The sequence below is a fragment of the Heterocephalus glaber genome, unplaced genomic scaffold (genome assembly GCF_053883595.1).
Source record: "Heterocephalus glaber isolate CG9 unplaced genomic scaffold, H.glaber_assembly_v1.0 deba00001497, whole genome shotgun sequence".
NCBI lineage: Eukaryota > Metazoa > Chordata > Mammalia > Rodentia > Bathyergidae > Heterocephalus > Heterocephalus glaber.
Window position 1 is genome coordinate 4,421,778 of NW_028258320.1, and position 10,736 is coordinate 4,432,513.

General features: G+C 43.6%; 2 pseudogenes; one reads left to right on the top strand and one right to left on the bottom strand.

The window, feature by feature from the left end:
- Nucleotides 1-1,275: 1,275 nt before the first annotated feature.
- Nucleotides 1,276-10,030, bottom strand: LOC147825526 (triggering receptor expressed on myeloid cells 3-like; annotated as a pseudogene).
- LOC101716359 (signal transducer CD24 pseudogene) lies at nucleotides 7,810-8,046 on the top strand (annotated as a pseudogene).
- Nucleotides 10,031-10,736: the final 706 nt, after the last annotated feature.

A 10,736-nucleotide genomic window follows, 5' to 3' on the forward strand; every position in this document is an offset into this window, starting at 1 on the left:
CTGCAATTCCTCTAGGTGGGGACAATCCATGCAAAACACCAGCTCCCTGGCCATATACAGCAGCTCAAAGGTCCTCCGTTCCTGCAGGGGAGGACGGTGAAGCTGCTACCAAATGCCACTTCGTATCATGTGCGGTTTGGGGGAAATGATCATGCTCAAGTTTACCCTGTATTAAACTTCATGTGGTTCTCATTGGATGCACCAGCTCAGCCACTCCCCATTGCTCCTCTTGTCTTTTTAACACTTTGGCTAAAGGTCGGGGTGGAAATCAGATGAGAGATTCCAGCAGTGGGCCGAAGCTACCCACCTGTGCCCAGAGGAACCTAAAACCTTGGAGCCACTGAATGTCCCAGAGGAGAAGCCCCATCCAGAGGGAGAGGGACAGAGGATCCAGCACCTTCTGTTTGGGCACACTGGTCACCGTCATCTGCAAAGTCTGTGCTTTTAGTTCTTCTGCAGCTCAGACACCATGGCCAGGTAAATACCAAGTTCCCGGGTCACTGTACAAACAGCTGCAGCCAGCCTGCTCCACGGGCTGAGGAATATTTTATTCTATTCCAGGGTCAACATGTTCCTGCTGCCCTGCATGCAGCCTGTACCTTTTGTGTGGTCAATGCTGTTCCAGACCCTAGGAGGGACAACCAGAGCCCATGACTGTCCAGACTGTCACATTTGGGGGTCAGCAGGGCAGCAAAGCCCTTGGTGGTGGAGGCCTCCCAAACTCACAGCCCGAGAGGAGAAGGTTGAGGGACAATGGAGCCCCACCTTCCCGGTGCTGCCTCCCTGTGCAGGAAGAGAGGCTTAGGAACAAAGGAGGAGGGGACGCCAGTGCCCTCACCAACCAGGGGCAAGGGAAGTCCACCCTCACCAGACCTATTCCTTGTTGACTCCATTTTAAATCCCTTGAGAAAGGGAACAGCATCCTGTTGACCAAACAGGGCCCAGGGACCCTGAAGTCAGGAGGTATCTGAGCTACCTCAGGGGCCTCCACTCACCTGCTGAAAGGCACAGTGAGTAATTAACCTCTCGCCTGTGCTTCCAGTGGGGACAGGAACCAGTGACAAACTTGGCACATAGGAGGCTGTCAGCTGTCAGTTTCTCTAGAAGATTCTTTGCCAGAGTCAGGGGAGATCTGAGTTCACCTCACCCCCCACCCCTGCCTAACAGGGAAGAAAACTTCAGCCCAGAGAATACCAGTGACATATTCGTGTTGCACGGTGACAGAGTGGGCGCCCCAGTGCCCTGGCTTCAGGTCTAGAATTGTCCCTGCTGTTCCAAGCTGTCACTCCACAGTGGCCCCAGATGGCAGGCGGGGCCCTCCCTCACCTGCTTTGCTGAGGAGACTCCTTCCCCACCCTGGTCCCCAGTGCTCACCTACCAGCTGAGTCCAATCCTGCAAGGCAACAAGGAGTCGGGGACGACGCACTGGTACAGCCCCACGTCCTGCCTCTGGAGCCCCATCATGGTGATGGTGATGAAGCCAGTAGTGAGGTCATCCTCCAGCAGGAAGCTCACCACCTGGGCCCAATTCAGGTCATCATTTCTGTCTGTCTTCACCAGTCCCAGGGGAGGCCAGGGCTCTCCACCCGCTGCCAGGCCTTGATGGTGTACCTGTATTGCCTGTTGTAATGATACACCACTGTCAGGCTGTGCCCCTCCTCCCTGCCTTCAGCATGGAGTCCTAGGGGAAGAGCAAGCAGTCACTGAGCCCTGGGCTGACTCCAGCCTTGGCCACAGCCCAAGGCCAAAGACGAAGGACCTTAGTGGCTTGGGCAAGGGAGCAGGAGCGACTGGGCTCCTGTCAGTACTGGATGGCACTAGGCAGTTTATTGTAGGGGCAGGAACAGACACTCAAATATGGAGTGAGTAAGGCACAGCAAAATCCTGGTTAAGGGCTTGAATCTAGGTATTATGGTAGCTCTTCTGTCTCCATTTTGGTTCTTTTGTTAAATGGTAGAATAACTGCATTCATTTTGGCAAACTGATACATCTATGATAGTACCTTGACTCTTTCTGATCCCCCTTCACTTACCCCACCATCTCCATTTTAGAAAAATGAAAACTTCAATTTGAAAAAGGAACTGAAGAGTCCTGCCTGTTGACACACAACTGTTATCTCAGCACTCTGGGGAGCTGAGGCAGGATGAGCCTCCAGGACAAGTATGGGCAACTGGGCAACTTAGCAACTTAGCAAAAGCCTGTCTCCAAATAAAAAGTAAAATAAAATGGGGGCTGAGATACAGATCAATGTGAAGGCCCCAGATTCAACCTCATTACAGCAAAACAAAATTAGACAAACAAATAAAAATTAACAACAACATCAACAACCTCACCCTCTATTTTCCATTCTGCCCATGGTTGTCGTGCTGTGCCCCCTTGCTGTGTGGCACACAATCCCTTCTTTTAGCTCCTGGTGTCCCTACATGGAATTCTCCTCATACTCTTCTCCACCTGCATCAACCCCATTCATCCCAAGGGAAGCCCACCTGAACATCTCCAGCTGGCACTAATCTCATCTCCTCTTGGCCCTCAGTACCAGGGATCATGATCATTAGCATCATCATCCACATAATTTTTATGAAGTCCTTCCTGTGTCCTAAATACTGAGCCAAGTACTGAGCCATCAGTCTATTAGTTAATTCTTAGGACAACTTTCTGATGTATGTGCCAGCCACAAAATGAATACCTGTGAACAGGTGCTATTTACACTCCAATCTGGCCCTCCCAAAATGTCTCAAGGATAACCTAGGAAGAGATACTGAAGCCAACAATGACTAAAGACCTAATAGAATGAATACACAGGTAAAGTAAAAAGTTAAATAGAAGGGAAAGAGAGGGAATCTACAATAGGAAAATAAGACAATAAGTCAGTACCTGTCAGTAATAACTCTCAAGCTGAATGGTCTCAATTCCTCAGTCAAAAGACACAGACTGGCAGAGTGAATCAAGACCCAAAATCCAAGGGCATGCTGTTTACAAGAAACACATTTGGCCAGGTTTTGTGGTGCATGTCCGTAATCAGAGCACTTAGAAAACTGAGGCAGGAAGATTGCCATGAGTGTGAGGCCAACCTGGACTGCTTAGTGAGTACAAAGCCAGCTTGAACAATATAGCAAGACCTTCTCTTAAAAAACTAAAACGAATTTTTTTAAAAAGATGAGAAAAAGAAAAAGAAACATATTTGATACCAAAAAAACCTTAAAGATTAAAAATCAAAGGATGTATAGGGCCAGGGATTTAGCTCAGTGGCACCATGCCTGCCTTGCAAGCAGAGGATCCTGTGTTTGATCCCATATTCAGACAAACTGGACTTCAAGCCAAAACTGATCAAAAGAGGCAAAGAAGGGCACTACATATTAGAAGGAAACAATCCAACAGGAAGAGATAACAAACACATGCACCAAATAATGGCGCACACAACTTTATAAAAGAAGTACTAGTGGACATAAAAGATCAGATAAACATAAACACAATTTTAGTGAGGAACCTCAATACCCACACAAACACTGACAGGTCAATGAGACAAAAAAAATCAACAAGGACATATTAGAGTTCAACAAAACATTTGAACAAATGTTCTTAATAGATATCTGCCTTGTTCTACCCAAAAAAAGAATATATACTCTTTTCAGCAGCACATGGGACTTTCTCTAAAATAAGGCACATACTAGCCCATAAAATAAGCTTAAATAAGTGTAAAATGATTTAAATCATATCATGCATATTATCAGATTATAATGCACTGAAGTTAGAAATCAATGACAAAAGAAAACACAGAAATTATGCAAATGCACAGAAACTAAACAGTACACTATGAAGTAAACAATGGGTCACAGTAGTAATCGAGGAAGATATAAGACAGTCATCTCTAGACAGACATCTCTAGACACGGTCATCTCTAGAACTAAACAATAATGCCAGTACAACAAGTCAGAACTTATGAAACACAATGAAAGTTTCCTAACAGCGAAGTTTATAGCTGTGAATGCCCACATCACAAAAGAAGAAAGATCCCAAATAAATAATTAATGATGGACTTCAAGGTCCTGGAAAAAGAAGAACAATCCAAATCCAAAAGAGGTAGTACAAGGAAGAGATGATAAACATCAGAGCAGAAGTCAATGAAAGTGAGGCAAAAAATACAAAGAATTACTGAATTGAATAGTTTTTCGTCAAAAGAATAAACAAAAAGACTTAGTCTTAGCAATCTAACAGAGAGAGAGAGAGAGAGAGAAAACCCAAATCAATGCAATTATAAAAGAAAAAGGTGCAACCACAACAAACACTGCCAAAATCAAAACGATTTTAACAACTACTTACACCAATAGATTTGAGAATCCAGGAGAAGTGGGTAGATTCATAGGCACATATGAATTACCAACACTAAGTCAAAAAGATTTAAAAGCTCAGAATAACCCAATAACAGGCAATAAAATTGAAGCAGAAAAAGAAAAAAAAAACACCTACCAACTACAAAAAGCCCACGTCTTGATGAGTTCACTGCTGTATTCTAGAAAAACTTCAGGGATGTCGTAACACCAGTACTTCCCAATCTCTTTAATGAAAGACTCATAAAGTCACTCCTGGAAGCTACCATCACCCTGATTCCAAAACCAGACAAGAATCCAACCAAAACAAACAACTATGGACCAATTTCTTTAACAAACATAGATGTAAAAACCCTCAACAAGATACAGGCAAACAGAATGCAACAAATCATCAAAAGGATCACACATCATGATCAAGTAGGCATCATCCCAGGGATGCAAGCATGGTTCAATAGATGCAAATCAATACATGTAATACACTATATAAGCAGGAGCAAGGACAAAAATCAAACGGTCATTTCAATAGATGCAGGAAAAGCCTTTGACAAAGTTCAACATAATTTCATGATAAAAGCAATGAAGAAAATAGATATACAAGGAAATTTTCTCACTCCCGTAAAAGCCATTTAGAACAAACCTACTGACAACATCATACTAAATGCAAAACATAAAGCTTTCCTTCTGAAATCGGGAATAAGGCAGGATGTTCACTATCACCAGTCCTGTTCAACATAGTACTTGAAACATTAGCAAGAGCAATTAGGCAAGAAAAAGTAATAAAAGGAATATTTCTAGAAAAGGAGGAAGTCAAATTTTCATCAGTTGCAGATGACATGATCCTTTTCATAGAAGACCCAGAAAAATCCACCGAAAGACTCTTCAGCATTAATAACCAAATTCAATGATGTAGCAAGGTACAAAATCAACACCCAGAAATCAATAGCATTCCTATATACTAACAATGAACCGACAGAGGAAGAAAATAGAAAAAATATCATTCACAGGAGCATTAAGAAAAATTAAATACATAGGAATAAACATAACACAGGAAGTGAAAGACCCCTATAAAGAAAACTACATCAATCTGAAAAAGGAAATGGAAGAAGACATCAGAAAATGGAAATCCCCTGTTTCTTGATAGCCAGAACTAATATTATCAGGGTGTCCATGACTCCAAAACTGATATCACATTTACTGCAATCACAATCACAATTCCAACAGGACTCTTCACAGAACTGGAGAAAACAAATCCTAAAATTCTTATGGAACCAGAAGTGACCCAGAAGAGCAAAAGAAATCCTGAGGGGAAAAAATGTGAGGCATTTGGACCTGAAGTTATTGACAATGCTACTGTGATAAAAACAGCATGGTACTGGCACACAAACAGACATGAGGACCAATGGAACAGAATATAGGATACAGAAACAATCCCAAGCATGTTTAAGTGTTTGATCTTTGACAAAGGGACCAAAACCACAGCTAGAGGAAAGAGCCTCTTTAATAAATGATGTGGGGAAACTGGCTATCCACTTCCAGAAGACTGAATCTAGACCCACATCTCTCACTGTGCACTAAACTAAAATCAAAATGGATCAAAGACCTAAATACTAGAACAGAAAAACACTAGACCTACTGGAAGACAAAAGAGGTAACCCTCTTGAAGTCACAGGCTTAGGCAAGGACATTCTGAACGAAACTCAGGTTGCACAGGAAATACTTGTGAGAATCAATAAATGGGATTGTATCAAATTGTTTAAATTCTGCACAACAAGAGAAACAATTCACAGAGTGAAAAGGCAACCTACAGATTGGGAAAAAAATGTTTCCAACTATTCCTCAGACAGAGAACTCATACTTAGACTAATTGAAGCTAAATTTCATGCCAAGGAACATAATTTGAGGTCTGGGTGCATTTCACCCAACCTTACGCCACGTAAAGAACTCAAATAATTAGATGCCCTTCAAATATAAGACCCAGTGAAAAATAGGCAAGTGAAATGTGTAGACACTTCACAACAGAAGTACAAATACTCAACAAATACATGAAGAAATGCCAATGAAACCACACTAGATTCCAACTTATCCCTGAAAGAATGGCTGTCGTTAAGAAATCAAATAATAACAGATGCTGGCAAAGCTTCAGGGAGAAGGGAAGCCTTCAGTGCTGTTGGTGGGAAGGTAAACTGGTAAAACTACTATGGAAATCAGGGTTGAGATTCCTCAATACACAAAAACTACCAATCCCATTGGACACCAGCTATCCCCTTCTAGGGATCTTCCCAAAAGAGGCAAAGACATCACATGGCAGTGACTCGTGCATACACATGGTTACAGCAGCACAATTCAACGACCTAAATCTTGGAAGCAGCCTTATGTCCCACCAAGGCATAAATGAAAAAATAAAATGTATTTAGACAGAAAGGAGCACTACTCCTTCATAGGGAAAGATACTCTTGAGTCTTTTGTAGAAAAATGGATGCACGTTGAGATAATCCTCAGTGAAATAAATTAGACCCACAAGCTTCAATTGCACATGGTTTTCCTTACATGGGAAACCGAAAGGGTAAAGAGGAAAATAAAGGATAGATAATAGAAAGTCAGGAGACAGATCCTTCTCAAAGGAGAAGAGGACGGAGAGGTGGAGAGTGAGGGCCCGGGATTTCGCTCAGTGGTGCCCCCACCTGCCTCGCAAGTGCAGGGCCCCCAGTTCAATCCCTGGTACCAAAAACTAAATAGACAAAAGAGAGGGAGGGAGAGGAAGGACAGAGGGGAAGGGGGGAGTGAAAAGGGAAGGAGGACGTGTGCTGTGCATGTACCGACGCCCCACGGTGAGTGAGATCATCAGGTACTGCCAACACGTGCCAATACAGAATGTTCTGGAACAAACACACTCTCGAGCATCTCGGCCACAACAACAACAACAACAACCCACAAATGAGGAAACTGAGGCTCCAAGAGGTTAGGGGACTTTCTAAGGGCTGCACATCTAAACAAAGGAACAGACGGGACTTGAACCCAGCTCTGTCTGATTCCAGCGCCCTTGCCCCTTTGCCCCACTCCTCCTCAGCACCCTGCAACACTGACTTGCCTTGCACCTTCCTCTTCCGGTCACAGCCTGACCCTGTGTTGCTATTTACCTTTCCTCTGCTAATGCCTCCCCTGCCCTGGCTGCATGTTTCTCTGGAGGGAGCTTTGCTTTCCTCTCTCTCGGGTCTCCTGGGAGATCGGCGTATGCGGGAAGATTGCTGTCTCACTGCAAGCCTCAGGCAGCTGGCAAGGTGGTCACCCCTGTGATCCCAGCACTCTGGAAGGCTGAGGCAAGAGGATCTCAAGTTCAAGCCCAGTTAGGCCACTTAGTGACTCAGCAAGACGCTGTCTCAAGATAAACTATATAAGAGGACCTCCCCTGCGCCCGCCTGGGCCTACTGATCTCCATGCACCTGGCCTGCAGCGAGCCGCGCCACGCACCCAAGGAGCGGACATGGGCAGAGCGATGGTGGCCAGGCTGGGGCTGGGGCTGCTGCTCTTGACACTGCTCCTACCCACACAGATTTACTCAAACCAAACAGCTGTTGTGCAACCTTCAAATAACACCTCCCAGAGCACCTCTACTACCCTAAATCCAACTAACGCCACCACCAAGGCAGGCAGCGGTGCCCTGCAGTTGACAGCCAGTCTCCTTCTGGTCTCGATCTCTCTTCTACATCTGCACTGTTAGAGACTCTGGGCAAGAGCGTCTCTACTTCCCCATCTTGTAAACCCAATCCAAATGACTAGAAGTTCAGTGTGGCAAGGAAGAAATCTAATTCCACACCTTATTTTAGCGATGCAGAAAATGCTGAGAATTCCAAATTTGATTCATTTGAAGGACGTGTGAAGGGACTGACAGACGATGAATGCCAGTATTAAATCTGCTGGAGTTTTTTTTTTTACAAGATGAAGAGAGATAACAACATCCAAGATTACCCATGATTTCCTCAAATATGGCTTAAGAAATATGGACACTTAAAACTGTACCTTGAAAACAAGAATAGATTTTATTTAGAAATAAAAGATGGGATGTGGAACAGAGATTCAGTTTTCATTAGGTTCATTAAATCTATAAGGCCATAAAACATAATATAAAAAGCTTCCATGATGCTATTTATATGTACATTAGAAGGAACTACCAGGTGTTACCTTAATTCCTCAATGTGTCGTTTCTACAGTACTCATTTAACGCTGATATCCTCTAGGTAGTTTCACATTGTTAAGCTATCACTGTTTTCTTGGAAACGGAACTCTTTCCCCCACCCTCTGTGGCTTTGGCTGTGGCTTTGGATTTGACCTTACGTTTGACTTTTTACGTGGTAATTGACATGTGCCAGGGCAATAGTAGACAGGAACCCACCCCCAAGTCTAAGTATCTCCAGGAAATCTTATCTTTCCAAAGTGAAATGGTAGGCATTCCCCACCACCCACTTTCATTCAACACAAGTACCAGATTCATCTAGCTAAACTGATTCCAAAGAGTAGAATTGTATTGACCTCAACTAATTTGAAAATGCTGCCTTTTTATTTCTGTATATGTTGAATACTCCTCACAATTAAAAATACAGTCTGTTTTGAAGATAAAATTACAAATCTTGAATTTAAAAAGGTAAGTATGTGAAGGAGCCAAAACTAAATCAAGCATTTGGGAAGCTAGGACTAGAAGCTAATTTGCATAAATTTGCAAAAAACTTTATACTTTTTCTGTAAATACTTTTTTAAAAAAAAAACTATGGATCACAATAGCCACAGTTGGAACCCATTCTGTTATCAGTCAATATTTTTAGATAGTTAGAATTGTCCTAAGCCTTGATTTTTGCTGTCTTTTACAACTGCCTTGATACACAGAAACCTTTAAAAAGAAAGAGACACACCCTAAACTCTTGTTTGCATGGTCACACGCTGATGCTTACATGTTCCAGTATCTAATAGGACCATAATAGTCTTGATAATCCAAGTCATTGCTTTCCCATCTTTGGAAATCTACAGGGGAACAACCAGACTGAACAGATCTGAAGCTACTGTGCAGTGTGAATGAACACTCCCTTTTTCTTCATATCTGAATGCTGCACATGTGTTCGGATTATATATTGTTTGTGTATTTATGCTTTGATTCATAGTAACTCCTCATGTTATGGAATTGATTTGCATTGGACACAAACTGTAAATAAAGAAATAAATGGCTGAAAGAGAAAAAAAACTATATAAGAGGCCTGGGAATGGAGCTCAGTCCAAAAGCCCTGGGTTCAATTCTCAGTATTGACAAAAAACAAAAAGAGTGTGTCTGTCCCTTCCTTGTTCTTGCCTGTCTGTAACACACACCCCGGTCGCATTCCAGTCCATCCTAAGGAAATGAGAGAACAGAGGCGGCCACCCTGGGCTGTTCCCAGTTCCTCCCTCCTGTGCCCTCCCCAGCCTCCTCACCTGCCTCTGCTCACCTGAGACGCAGAGCAGCAGCAGCAGGAGCAGCTCCCTCAGTGGCCACTTCTGCACCCCTGTCTTCTCCATGTTTGCTCCTCTGGGGTCTGCTGCCTGCCAGTGCCCGGCCTCCTCAGCTGCTGGATTGCACTGCCCAGAACAGAACAGTATCCACCGGTTTCTCCCTGAGGCTCTGCTGTCTTTTGTTTTTTTTTTTTTTTGGCTCTGATTTTGATGAGAAATCCCAAGGGAAACGTGACGCCAGGCACAGCTTGGGAAACACAGAAACTGAAGAGAAGAGAGGGCACTGCCCAGGCCAGCTTCCTTCCTGCCTTCCTTATGTCACAGTCCTGTTGAGAAACACTTGCTGCCTCCCCATTCTGGGACATAGAAAGCCTGGCCCCTCCCACCGCCCCTGGTCTCCAAGCCATTGCTGTCACGGGCCCTGACCACTGCTTCCTGAAATACCTGAAACCATTCCCCTCATCAGAAAATTTATTAGTCACCTTCCTGTTGCTTGGACACAGTGCACCCAATACCCAGAAGTGAAAGATGAAGTGTTTTAATTTGGGTTTATGTCCTTTATATTTTAATTTTTAAATTTTCTATTAGCACCTATTTGCATTACATAATGGTCACATTCACTTGGGAAGTTAATGCATGCACATAATACATCTTCATTCTTTTTACTTCCCTTCTCGTCCCCTACATCCATCTCTTGGTTTATATCTTCAGGGGGTTCAGTCCATGACCAGCTGCCTTCAAGGCAGGAACTGGGGGAGCTGAACACATTACAGAGAAAGGAACAAAGCAGTCTGAATTGCTAACCCCAGCTCCCAGAGAGGGACCTGTCTCTGTTAACACAAAATAAACTTTAGAGAGAAATAGTGGACCAGGCCAGAAGCTCTATCCCCAAGAATACCCCACCATTATTGTAAACTGCAAAGCAATGTGGGGTTT